This window comes from Pithys albifrons, chromosome 2 (assembly GCF_047495875.1).
Source record: "Pithys albifrons albifrons isolate INPA30051 chromosome 2, PitAlb_v1, whole genome shotgun sequence".
In the NCBI taxonomy this organism is placed as follows: domain Eukaryota; kingdom Metazoa; phylum Chordata; class Aves; order Passeriformes; family Thamnophilidae; genus Pithys; species Pithys albifrons.
Genome location: NC_092459.1, coordinates 95518417 through 95532391, shown reverse-complemented (window position 1 = coordinate 95532391; position 13975 = coordinate 95518417). Strand labels below are relative to the sequence as shown.

General features: G+C 40.9%; 1 protein-coding gene across 2 annotated transcripts in view; it reads left to right on the top strand.

Annotated features, from left to right (window-relative positions):
* Nucleotides 1–10215: 10215 nt before the first annotated feature.
* Nucleotides 10216–13975, top strand: part of PTPN14 (protein tyrosine phosphatase non-receptor type 14) — a 114404-nt gene continuing 110644 nt past the window's right edge. Inside the window, exon 1 of one of the 2 annotated variants that reach the window (XM_071578523.1) lies at nucleotides 10216–10815. The gene's annotated coding sequence lies outside the window, so the exon portion shown is untranslated. Of the gene's footprint in view, nucleotides 10816–12203; nucleotides 12373–13975 lie in introns of those variants that run through there. The other variant, XM_071578541.1, reaches the window with a different exon arrangement.

Here is a 13975-nt window from a genome sequence, read left to right as displayed (position 1 = left end):
CAGGGTCTTTAAAAGGCATGAAAAATGAAAATCAGCTGGTGTGTGCAGAGCTTTCAAGATGCAGTCTGATTATTATCTGGATAACTGAGGCTAAAATAAAAAAGAACCTGATCACTGCTGTAAACTTAAATACAAGAAAACACTTATCCTAAAACTGATTTCTGACAATGGTCAGGTTTGTACTGGGTTTCTGTTGATAATGACTTACAAATTAATTCTTTTGGAATCCATTATTGACTATTGCAGCAATTAACTAATTACCATGAAAGATAAAAGGACTCATGATGAATATAGAAACTTGCTTTTTCTTTCGCCATATCAACCTTATTTTGTACAGTACCTCCATAAGTGACAAGATATTAATTGTCAGAAGTAAATATAAGAATAAAAATTTTAGTAAATGTAAGATTGAAGATTAAGATACAAGAATAAGGTCAAATACTCTGAATGACTAATAGCAACTTATAAAGGGTGTTAATAGCAACCATCAATTTGCCTAACACTTGTAATTATTTTCATTACTCTCTACTGGATAGAATTCATGAGGTCCTTCTAAGAGGCTCTCAAAATTCCATGCTTTACAGTTTCCCATGATTTTGAGCAGAGAAAACTACCTCAGTCTTATGAAGTGGCTTGTCTCTGTCCTTGAAATTTCATTCAGTTTTTGCCAGATGTTAAACATCACCCTTAACATTTTCTCACCTGCATTCCTTACTATAATTTTTGATAAAGGGCCAGAACAGTAAGGAGAACACAAAAGCCACTAAAGGTTGAATTTTTATTACTACATCTTATGTCAGAGCATGTGATGGAACAAAACCAGAAGTGAAAGAAAGGAAAAGAACAGCTGGTGAGAAAAACTCACCCTGCTTGGATACTACAAGAAGCAGAAACCAGATGGAGCTTTAGCCCCTCATTCTTCCTTGCCAGACTCAGAATCCATGAGGTAAAGCCTACTTCATGTATGTATATAAATAAACACATGTACACATGCACACACATCAAAGGGTACATGAGGAGCTGGAGCAGTTCCATTCACCCGGGAAAGAGACAAATAGGGCAGGCACTCTGTGTCTGATGGGGTTCCAGCTTCCCTGTCGAGGCACTGGAGACAGACACTCTGCCAGGCTGGGTGTGAAAGAGAAAAAAGACGATCATTTTCCTTAGCCTCACCCAAACCCCACCCTGTACTAACTGATGCCTCTTGCCTCTGGAATACAAAATTCTCCATCTCTGCCAACACAGGTTGGTAACTAAGAAGATGGCAGTTTAGGTGTCAGTACTGGAGCTGCGCTAATAAAGCTCAGTGAGCTACTGCTGTAAAATAAAAGGTTTGATTACTAATACAACCATAGATTTTCTATTCTTCACACAGTTTTTCACAGAACTCATACCTTATTTTGGTGTGCAGAATGAATGTAAAGGAGGGTGCCATTAGGATGCATAGAGAACCTTACACTGTAGATTTCTTAACAATCTTATGCTTAAAAAAAAAACCACCAAAAAAAAAAAACCCAGTTGAAATTACCTGCTCAATCTTTTTCTCACAGTTTACTAACCAAATCAGGGACCACAGCATATCACAAATTATAACTCTGTTCCCAACAGAAATGGGGTATTTCTCTAGTCAGGATTATAGTATTTCATGCCTACTACTGGAAACTGCTACTGGAGTGCTAAGGTTGACCCCAGTGCTACAGTCACCTGGATGAATGTATTAGTGAATAAAATACTACAGCTGATCTATTGTTTGAGATCACATTGGCCTGAACAGCCTACTAAAAACCAGTGTGTAGGTTTCCTAGTGCTGAGAAAGTGACTGAGGTTACCTGGCTTGTCTAAGGTGACACAGTGAATCACATGCAGATGCTGGATGGGAACCCACAGGTGTGGCTCCTGGAAGTCTAAAACACCTCAAGGCAATGTTGCCACATTCCCACTGTCCGTCCTGTCTCCCACCTGCATGCTGCCACCCCTCCCTTATGACAATTTTGGTGCTGGTCCGAACTGCCAGGTGAGATGGTGAAACAGGCAAGGGATATTATATCAAGCAAAGACCTTCCTGGTACCATCATCAGGTGCACATATTTAATCTGCAAGCTGCTGTGTTGTGTGGTCAGATAAATGCCTGTCCCAGCTCAGCAGATGGAATGGGGATATGCAGGAGAGAGTGGAGAGGGCTGTGGTGGCTCCAACTTAGATGAATTATGTAACAAGCCCCTAAATTCCTGTGCTCTAATCACTGTCTAATGCCTGTCTGTCATAAATGATAGTAGGAAACCTTCCCACAGTAAATGCATTCTTGTGTTTTATAACCAGTGTGTTTTACAAGTATAAAGCTATCTTACAGCTTCTGCTTTCCGTTAAGTCTTTTACATATTTAGAGTAATTCCTCTGAGTTATTTTCATCACAGGAAAATATTCTCTGACCTTTGCATACAATGGAGGGTTATTGTGATTCTTTTAATAATTTACAAACTTCTGAAGAAGTGCTAACCTCTGAATTTAAAGCTGCTGATCAGTTACACAGATATACTCCTTACAACAAGAAGCAGTGAAATTATTCTACAATATAGAGGATTGAAAACAAGGGGACTTGTTAGGTGATGTTAGTAAATATTAGTTTCAAATGTAAATGTTACATGTTCAGCACCTGTTAGTATATTGGAAGGGTGGAGGAAGAAAGCAAATGTAAAAAAAATGTTTGCTATTTAAATGCATGCATAGTGTCCTGACCTGAAGAATAGTTTGCAGCGATAGCAATGGTTTAGAGTAATAAAAAAGTATTTTTGTCTTTCCTTCCTGTTCTAAAAGCATTATTTTCAAACTCTGTGAATACAACCTTTAGCATAATGCTTAAACAACTGATGTGCAGTGAAGAAAAGGATAAATAATTACAGGAATTATGATATAACACATCAAGTCCATATTGTCCAGGGCTTCAAATTACAAGTTACCCAAGTGTAAATAAGATTGGAACACTTTTTTTTTTAATGGCAGTTTCCCTCTTTTTATAGTTCTGCTGCAAACTAGAAATGGCAATACGGAGCAAATGTTTCACGCTACATGTATTAAAGCAAAAAAATACATTTGTGATACTATCAAATACTGTTATATCTTATGGGCAATGAGTTACAAGGTTTCAAGGAGCATTTGGTAAGATGGGAATATTTTTCTTTTATTGTTCACTCCTTTCTGACTTTCATGGGGCCATAGCTTACATCTCCTTTGGTCCCTATTTTTGTTAGGATGTGTATCCTTAATCATACACAAGTAAATCTACTATGAATATTGCTCTGCTCTAAGTAGAGAGAAAAGCAGTTAAGACATAAGTGTACTACATTAAAACTAAAAAGCACATACCTTTCATAGCCATCACTGACTCTTTCCATCTTTACCATGATGTTTTTAAAATGGGAAATGTAGAAAATGCCCAGTGGTGAGTTAGGTTACTTCTATTTCTTGTCTGGGCTCTCTAGATTTGTTTTTCCTTTGATTTACATTCAATAATTTTCTCCCTCTATGACCTTCAACTGCTGATTAACTTTTTCTTTTTTTAACTACTTTTCAATTTCTATTTTCCTCAAGGTCCAATTCTCCCAGTGGTACTTGTTGTCATCTGCATAATTGTCTTCCGAAGTCTGAGTTTTCTTCTTTGTTGGCCTCTCTATTCTACGTTCTTGATCATTTATCATGGCTACTCTTGCTATGCTTATTCTCCAGTCTAAATATCTCATTCCTATGAAGTACCTAAATTAAAGTCTTGAGCTCATACTTTGTTATGGTCTGGGATGCACATTTTTATTGCATGTTGGCATGCAAGTTTTATTGCTTTCTAATTACTGACCCCATTTCAGCTTTTTGCCATGATTTGTGATTCTACTATGTTTTGTACATCCATGTTGTCTAGGAAAGATATAAATCCATGCCCTTTGAAAACACCATTTCTGTCAGTGATTGCTTTCACCTCTTTCACAGTATCATATTGTTCGAAGAAACTCCAAATTTCTGTTTCGCTTATCCAACTGTGTTTGGAATAATTTTTCTTTCTGGTAAAACATAACCTTGACTGACTGTTGATGAATGAGGGATACCCTCTGAGGCACTTGCATGCTGGCTCTCCACATTTGCAGACATCATTCATCAAAGCTGAAGCTGCGCCCACACACTTAAAAATAAATGAGGCTTTTAAAACAAAAGCAATATGAACTTTCTTGAGAAAATGAACCGTGGACAGCCATTTGTGGCTTGAAGTTTTTTGTGGGGGTTTTTGGTGTTTTGATTGTTTTTTCCAGAGGTGGAGAAAGGCAGCTCTGTACAAACGTCCACCACATAGATTGCACACTGGACCTCATATAGATCTACAAGTGACTGCTCATTATTTGAATCCTTATAGATTGCCTCCAGCACAGCTAATTCTCTCAGGTACTGGATTCCTTTCCACATGGTATTCCACCTCCTTGGATGCACTACTAGATCATCCTTGAGAGAATACATTTCACTCATGCTTGATAGGAGTTGCCAGACCACTAAAAGACATGTCCAGCACATTTAATTCTTTCACGTATCAGAGGGCTTATCTGAAGGTATCTCCTGTTCAGCTTCCAATTTCGTTCTCAGTGCAAGACTTAGATAAGCCTTTCCCCTCATTATTGCTGCTAAAAGGTTAAGGTTTTAGCCATGTCAGCCCCACTGACTGCTTGCCATCTGACTTAACGTTGCCACTGACATGGGGGCTTTAAATCCACAATGTGTCTGCAGCCAGCAGTCAATGTTTAAGTTGACATATCGTTCTTTCAACAACCATGAATTCATTGGAAGGAAATTCCACTGTTACTTTTTATACATGTATTTATTTATTATACACATATATTTGTGATATGTACATAGATATTTACATTTATATATATATATGTAATTTTTATGTAGGTATTATCTGAGAATCTATACTTTGTACTGTGTTCACCTACTTGGTCGAATTTTTTATCAGTCTGTGAAATAAGTAAGAGCATCCCCTACACCACTCATGACAAGTTAATCCAATCACTTATTAGCCTCTACATGTCTTAATGTTGTCTCAGAATCTTCCAGTTTCCTTGTGAAGTGTTTGACTAGATTAGACAAAAGTACAACTCCTTATCTTACACTCATTGTACCCACCTCAACATCATTTGTGCCATTTTACAAGTAAGATCTAGAGTGAGTTTTCAGTCACCCAACTCATTGTAGTGGGAAACTCATCTCAAACAGCTGTAGTTTATGAACCACTAACTGAAATGACCCAATAGACTAAATAAGTATAGAAGGAGAAAACAACTGCATTCTACATCTCAATGACTTTGGTTATCACTTGATTTCCTCCCCTATTCCAAGTCTAAATGCCAACAGTTTTATTGGTATTTCCTACATAATTTTTTGTATTCATCCTTCCCAGGAAATGTTTGTATGTATTTTAAGTCTTTCCAGAGTATCCAGTGCATCATGTAAATGACAGTCAGCATAGAAAATAATATTTATATATACAACCCTCAGCATTCTCGAATTGCTCTAACTCAGAGCTAGTTTCCTGCTAATTTTGATCAAAAGTGAGAATAAGAATCAGAGACCTTTTAGAAACAATATACAGATTCCAAAAAGCTAAAGTGCATCTAGAAGAGGTTTTATTCTTTTACAGTGCATTTCATGTTAATTTCAGAAAACCTTAATATCCAGAGCTTCAGAGTACTCTCATATCCAAGCATGGTCTTAGACCCATTTCATGGAGATAAGCAAACATTAACAGCTCAATTCAATACACAGGTTTGTGACAGTCTCAAAAACACATTATAGATTATGATACCAGCTCTTTGATTTCTCAGTAAACCATTTATCTCTAACTGGCAATAAACTATTTTCAACTGGGTGCCCCCAGTCAGACACATAAAGCCACACTGAGATGCAGAAAGATTGATCAGAAGTGGGCAGCGACTGAGGCAACTACAAATCAGTGGTGTATATTGACTTCAAGTATGCTGAAAAATAACTTATCCTAAAAGCTAGAGATTTTTTTGGTTTTTTGTTTGTTGCTTTGGTTTTTGTTGTTTGTTTTTTTTTGTTTTCTGGTGTGTTTTTTTTTTTCCTTCAGGAAACCACTGTTTTCAGAAATCTAAAGACCTAATACCAAATGGTACATTCAAAGTATCCAAAACTGTAATCCATGAAAACTGTAGAAAGATTATTCATGCTGTCATTGGACTACCCTAGCCTGGACAGCACTAACACTTGCATAATAAGCTATATTTCTCATCCAAAGCCCATTCAGAGTACTTACAACCACAGAATCAAAAGTTCACTACTTTACTTAGAAATGCTAAGAAGTCTTTCATTTTACAACCCTTACTGGAGAGCTGAAAAGAGGTACAGGTATTAAATAAGTCCTCGGGCATAATACGACTCTAAGCAGACTAGAATATTCAAGACAGTGTAGTTTATTTGCACAGATAATCAACCAAGACTTTTTCTGGGCTACAAATCTGGGTGCTGGCTTACGTGTGATAAGCCGTAGAGTACTAAAACATGTTAGCTCATGCTTGGTGGTAACAGGTTTGTTTTCCAAGATTGTGTAATCCAAATTCCTTTTCTAAGAGATGATTTTGAGAAGCACTATTAAATGGAATAATTAATGAGAGCACAGAATACTAGAGAAGGAAACATTTTTTTTTTTGTGGTAAGCATCAAACATTAAAAGTATCTATTTATAAAGAATTAATATGATTTTAGGAATAGGAATTTCTGTTAGTGCACTAAGTTTCTGCTTACATTACAATCAGGTCAGTGTACCCAGCTGTAGCACATGACAGAGATTTTAGGAACACAGTTAGGGCCACATTTACAATACAAATCGGGAATGTGTTGCAACTGCATTCTTTGATTTGATTGTAATGTAGATGACTGTAAGGCTAATTAAACATCATCTACTGTTCACAGGAAAAACCACCAGCTGTTGCTTAAGCACAGTTTAAAGACAGTTGTATATGAAACAGGTTATGACATGGTTTCACCAACCAACAAGGACTGAGATTTTTCCAAGACTCTTAAGCACATTCAAAATATGTTTAATACAGGTTTTGCTAGCAAGGTGCTAGAACACTTCAGAATTCATTCCACAGCTTCATAATAAATGTCTCCTATATTTTGACAATGATAAAGTCAGTTTTTCTCTGCTGATAGTTAACCATTTGGGTCAAGCTAAATGGTCTTGGGCTTTATTTTCACAAAGGTTTGAGGCAACATTCAGGCCTGTCAAATCCACAATTTGGAAAACAAACTAAATGTTTCTCACCCATAAATTGCTTTCATCTGGAAATCAAAAAGCACCTTCTTAAGATCACTATCATTATCTCAATTTTCAGAAAAGAAACTAAGACACAAGGATGTGCTGCTACATGCCCAAGATCAGACCAAAGACTGGTAGTTAAGGTAACTGAGGTACAATCTTATGTCAATAAGTTATTTCCCATTTGTGCTTTACATGTTTCTATTTTGTAGAGCGTTCAGTATAATAGTCCTGGTGATATTGTAGGAGGATCCAGTATAAAAATAAAATTGTAACAGAGCAGAGGGGCTATTTTTGAGGGAGAGTCCATGAATCATTACAGCAAGTCAATCAAGTCTCTAAATACAATTCAGAGGTATCATCTTTACAAAAAAAACCCCAATATCTTTAAAGTGATAGAAGCATAGAAGACAATACATAATCCAGCCTACATATATTTGACACAAGATTAACCATCAAAGTTTTCTGGACAAATTTGAACCAGCAAATGGGTTTGGAACCAAATCAATAATTCGCATAATTTTTACATCCAATCCTTGAAACAGTTTGAGTAACACCTAATCTAGTTTTAGTATTTTATTAAATCACTACCCAATTAGCAGGTAAGTACTATTAGTTTTAATCCCGAATTCATACACTCCTGACAGCTCTTGAGGAACAAAGATTCCTGTAAAGATTCCAGGTTCCAATGGCTGTAGAAAGCTGTCATAGCCATCAACAAAACAGATTTGCTTTTGGAAACCTCTTTACAGGAACTGGCTATGACCTCTGGGAAGTTTGGGTTTTTGAAGCACCTACTGCAACAATCTCTGAGAGTTGAATACAGACATTCATCACTGTGTTAAGTAATCTCAAGAAAAGTAATGATTATCACCATTTTCAGTTTTGAAAACTTCTCTTGGTTGAGTAAATTTAAAATGCATTTCATTTTGCAGAGTTTGTTGGGCTGACCTTGCTCTTGCCAGCAAGTAGTGTGATGGTTTTTATTATAGTTCATTTTATTTCTTCTAGGAGACCTGATCCTGCAGGTAACCAATACATGAAATCTCCCCTCCAAATCTTCCCATCTGTCAGCACTTACACACTTCTTGCAACATTATTTCCTTTGCAGATAAGGACCCTAAGTAAGTTCAAATGCAGAGAGACCTAAGAAAGTAAAAGCAACCAGCTCCAAAACAGGAATCTGAGTAAAAGACTTTAGGTAGCCAGCACATCACCTTGAGGCACAGATGCAAGTCAGTATTTACTGCCATAAAAACAACACCCTTAAACTTGTCCCAGCATGGGGAGAACAGGACAGGAACCGAATAAATTACACCTAGTGTTGATGTGTGCTACCCCCTTTTGCAACTTTCTACTCAGTACAGGTAACCATTTTCTGTTATCAGTTCAGAGCACAGCAGCTCTGTGGTCCATCTTATCATCTCATTCTGACAACTGATACTTCTTCCAGATTGTTACTCTAAGCTCTCTATCTTTATGTGGTCAAGTACAATTCAAGTTTAAATCTTAAATAGTGTCACTTCTTAGTGCCTCAGTGTAGCCATATGCAAAATGGGGATAATTACTTACTTCATTAAGGTGTGGTGTTTGTAAAATGTTTGAGAGTCTCAGATGAAAAGGGTTGCTTGCAAAACGTAATAATAATATTATGCCAGAGGTAAGGCATAGGCCTGTGATTCCATGTACAGTATTTAAATACAATTACTTATCTATCAAAATCAAGAATCTGTGCTATTTCTCCTTCTCTCAGCTCCCGATCTCTTACCATTAATAATCTTAGTAATCCTGACTCCAGTGAATCTGTTCACTTCCTCTTCAGTAAAGTGTATAAGTGGCAAACAGTAACAACTCAAAAATTGTATCAATTCTCATGTAGCTCTATTTTTCATAATTTTCTGTGCTTTTAAGGCTCCTTAGGTTCTGGTGTCATGGATGTTTTAGAGGGATACTTCCCTTTGACATTTCTGTTGATGCCCACTGGTACCAGAAGTATTTATATACACTTTCTGGAATGTGGATAATTTTTAAATAAATGTAGATTAAGGCAAAAATAATTTTGCAAATTGCCCAACAACTATGATGTGCAAGAGCATCTATACGTAATTTCTAAAATTCACATTGTTCTTAAGCCTACTTGATTTGGTGTGCCACATTCAACACTTGTTGGTAGCTGCAACTTTCCTGACAATACTACCATGTGCTGTGTTTCCTGGCCTTGCCTCTTTTACAGGAGGCATCAGATGCACTTTCTCACATCAGCCAAGCACCAAGTGCCCCCAGCATTTCATGCAGTTACCAACTGCCATGTTTCAAGCCAACTTCAAGTGTTCTCCTACTTGTTCTCCTACTTTCCTGCAAAGCACAGGCCTGACGGCAGCACCCGTGGGTGTTTTTCCATCATGATTTTGCCCTCTGCGCAGCTGGACAAGCAGCGATAACCACCCGTCTAGAAGTGAAGGTCACACAGTAAGACAGAGCCCAAAAGGCGCTGAGATGGGAAGAGCAAAGGCAAAGAAAGGAAGGGATGGAGAGAAACGATGCAGTGGCGCAAGGCTGCGGGAGATGCACAGGGGGTTATGGACGGGCAGAAGAGGGGACATAGGCAAGCAGGGCGCACCGTGCCTTCCTACAGCAGGGCTGGAGGGAGATCTCAGGAGCTTCCAGGCCCGCGCGTGCAGAGCCTGCCTCAGCTCCCTGCGTGCCCCTTCCCACCCCGAATCCAGCTGGGATGCTCCCCGCTCCCGCCCGGGCAGGGACAACACGTGCGCGGAACGGCACGGCGGGAGGGGCGGAGAAGGGGCCGGGAAAGGGCCGGGAAGGGCCGGTCATGGGCCGGCCGCCCCGCCGGCGGGAGGGGCGGGCGTCCCGCACCTGGCAGCTCTGCCCTCCGCGGGAGCGCTGCTGCCGGCACCGCTCGGATTGGCAGAAGCCTGCGCCCTCCTCTTCCTCCCTCCTTTTCCCTCCTCCGCGGGGTGGGTTTCAGCCCTCCTCCTCCTTCCTTGGGAGGGGGGGAAGAGTAAAAAAAAAAAAAAAAAAGGAAAAAAAAAAGGAGAAAGAGAAAAGAAATCCCAAGTCGCGTCCCCGACGTCTCCAGGCCCCGCGGCCGCAGCGGCCGCCCCACATTCCTGGCATTCCTGGGCCGTGACTCCCCGCGCTGCTCCGGCCCCAGCCCGGCCCCGGCCCTGCCGCCTCCGGCTCGCCTGCCCGCCGGCCCCGCTCGCCCCCGCGGGACACCAGTCCCCTCCTCCCGCCCTGCCTCCCTCCATCCCGCACCCCGCGGGCGGCAGCAGGAGCTCAGGGCGCCCCGGCCCTCCACGCCGCCACCGGCGGCCGCAGCTCCGGCCGCCCCGCCGAAGTTCCCCGCGGTGGCCGGGCCGGGGCGGCGGGAGCCGGACTCCCTCCCAGCGCCCGCGTCGGGTCCCGCGGCAGCCGCTGCGTTCCGGGCCGGGACAGCCCCTCCCGCGGGAGCGCACAAAGCCGGAGCCGCCGCTCTGCAGGTAAGGAGCCGGCGCCGCCGAGTTCCCCGCGCCCACTTTAAAACAGCCCGAGCTGTGCCGCGCTCTCGGCGTGCGCGATCGGCAGCGCGGGCGTGCGGCTCGTTGCGCGCTGCACGGAGCTATTGCAGCTCCGCCGAGTATGCACCGCTGTCTGCAAACTACGTAAATAGCTCCGCTTGGGTTACAGAAACCAGCCGGTGACTTGCCATAAACGAGACTCGGACGGCCCGTCCAACCCGTGATTTAATCTGTTAGGCGCCCAGATAACACGGCGTTTGTACACTCAAGAGGTATTTGTAAATAGCGAGGAACGGGCAGGGCTCCCTGCTGGGCTGCCCGTATTTACATCGCGGCATGCCCGTGTTTGCCTTCCCCCCGCCGGGGGGTTTACCTTGCTCTTTGTTAGTTAAAGTCAAGCCTAAACTGGCCATTCGTCTTCAGCACGTATGTAACTGACGAGTTCTGTAGAAAAGATCGAGGAGGAGCAGGGAAGAGTGACATCTGCTCTCATTTCTAATGTGGCAAAGTCGATGAATTGTTAAGATCTCCAACCAGCTCACTTTATTGGGGTGTATTTGGGACAAGCGTTACATAATGTATGTATGGTATGTGGATATAACGCGTACTGGAGCTTTCCTATCGAGAACGTTTTATCTCTGATTAACATAAAATCATATGTTTCCCTTATAAGCAACACTTTGGCTGTTTGTAACTTTAACAAGGTGGGAACAAACAGTGACTCGTAAAAGGCTCAGATTCCATATATTGTTACCCAAAACGTTTTCTGGGATTTTTGGCATGTAGCCTGAAACCAAAGCTGAAAGAAATGATTTTAGCAGATGCCAGTAATTTTTTCTTTAAACTTTGTGCAGATAATTGCTACAGGATTTGGTTATTCTGAAAGCACTGTTACATGCTGCAGTTCTTTAGAGTTTGGAAAAATATATATATGAAACGGCCCCCCCCAAATCACAAATCACCACCTGCCAACCTCCATATTATGGAGAGGACGTAGTCAGGTCTTTTGGGGGAGAAATGTGAGGAGAGGCAGTCCCATAAGGGCCTGCACTGTGGTTATCTAGCTGAGAATGTCCTATCATATATGTGACAAAATGCAGATTAAACAGCTTTTGGTCTTGCCCTCTGGGAGGGTTGTAGCTGACATCTAGTCGTTGTTATGTGGTGTAAAATAGAGCATTTGTTGATATTATAGTAATGCAAATAAGCTGTAGGCCCTGTTCTGTTATTGGCAGTACTTGAACTCCTTTTGGTGTCTTTAGGAGGCTGTGCCAGAGTTGCTTACAGGCAGAGGGCACTTGTGTGTATCTCACGGGTCATGATACTAAAGTTGGGAGCTTTGCAAACTTGCTGTGTTGAGGCACAGTCCATCAGCTAGGTAGTTCCTAAAATCTGTGGCAGAGCTTGTGGCCAGTGTTTGGGTGCAGGACGCTTGAAAGCACAACTATCTAGATGCATCCTCAGAGAATCTAGTGGTGCAGATCAAGGCCAGAGCAAGGGCCGCTGGACTCATCCTTGTACTGAGTGAACTGAGTTTTGGTATGTATATACATGTTTTACATGTGCCTTTTAAATGTTTCTGTAAGAGTAGCAGAAGTAGCTTTGGTGCAGTGTCGTTCATGAGGGTTAATTAGCAACCAGTGTCAGTGCTAGATTTTTCTCTGGTCATTCTTGTCCAGCAGAAGCCTGTGAGTCAGTTACTGTAACTTAGGTATGTAATGACTTTCTATGAAATACACCTACTGTTGTGCACTTAGCAAATTGTTTTGGCTGCTAAGTTGTGCAGCTAGCAAATTGTTTCATGGAGCAAGTATTTATATATATGTGTGTGTGTATATATATGTATGCATATATAGTTGTGTACATAATTCTGGTAACTCTTGGCTTACTTTTTCTATGTTTATTTGGTACTTCTGCAGCTAAAGTGCTGATCTTCGTTCTGTTTCTCACATATCCAGTGAGGCTGTATTTTATTAAATGTTACTTAATTAGCTCATTTTAATCTGGATTTGAATTCAGCATAGATATATGCAGAGTGAAAACTCTACTTGAACTTCAGCTCCTCAGTTGGAAGCAAGTCCTCTGTTGCAAGGGTTTGTCAACTGAGAGGGGTCTATAGAGTGCTGGTAGTATACAAGTGGTGAAAAGTTTTCAGCAGGCAGTGTGCTCATTACCATATAGGTCCTAGTCCTGCAAAGACTCACCCACATGTTTAAACTCACGTTCATGAATAGCACTTTTGAAACCATGGAATTTCTTTTATATGCATGATAATAAACATGTATACAAGTTTTTGCAGGAGCCAGGCTATAATACTGTGCAATATATTTGTGTATGTGTATCCAGCTCAATTACAGAAGATTTCAATAAAGGCCTAATTTTTTATGCTGAACAGATGCCGTAAAAGTATTTTTTATGTCTAAGTCCACTGCAAAGTACAGCATGCCTTGGCCTATTATACTTTGTGGAGTTCCATTGGAACAGATCCTAATCTTTGAAAACAAGCCATTACCATGTAGACATTCCTTCTGTGAGGAGGGAATATGCCTGTGCACAAGATCGTCTGAAGTTTTATGTGGAAAAAAATCTGGTTCCATTTTTAAAATCTACTGGTTTTCTATTCAGAGACTCCATGAAAGTTACTACCTCCACCTATTAAATTGTTCAAAAATATATATTAAAAAGTGATAATTAAAGATTTTTTTTCCTAAAGTGACTGAGGAAGACCTGAGCTGAAGTCCATGTTTGCGATAAAAGTATGATTTTGGTTCCACTGGTTGACCCCTATCCTGTGCCTAGTGCAGGGGACCTCAAAATTTGGTGGACATGTGTAGCTTCTTCTGATTGTACTGGATCAACTCTATGTCCAGAGCAAGTGTAGCCAGTCCTGTGAGTTGCCCATTGTCTGCTTAAAGCCATTTGGTTTGCTGTGCATGTGGAGCTGAAGAGGTGATCTGTGAGGAGACATGTCACACACTCTGAAGGAATAGGATTGCTCACAGATGTGGAGCAGGAACTGCAGTTCATGACTTCCTCTTTCTTCTGGGCTGTAGGAGGGAATGAGAACTCTGGAGTGTGAAAGGACTTAAGGACACAAGATTATGGTGCAGCACAAAGTATGTAAAAAGAACATGAATATTTC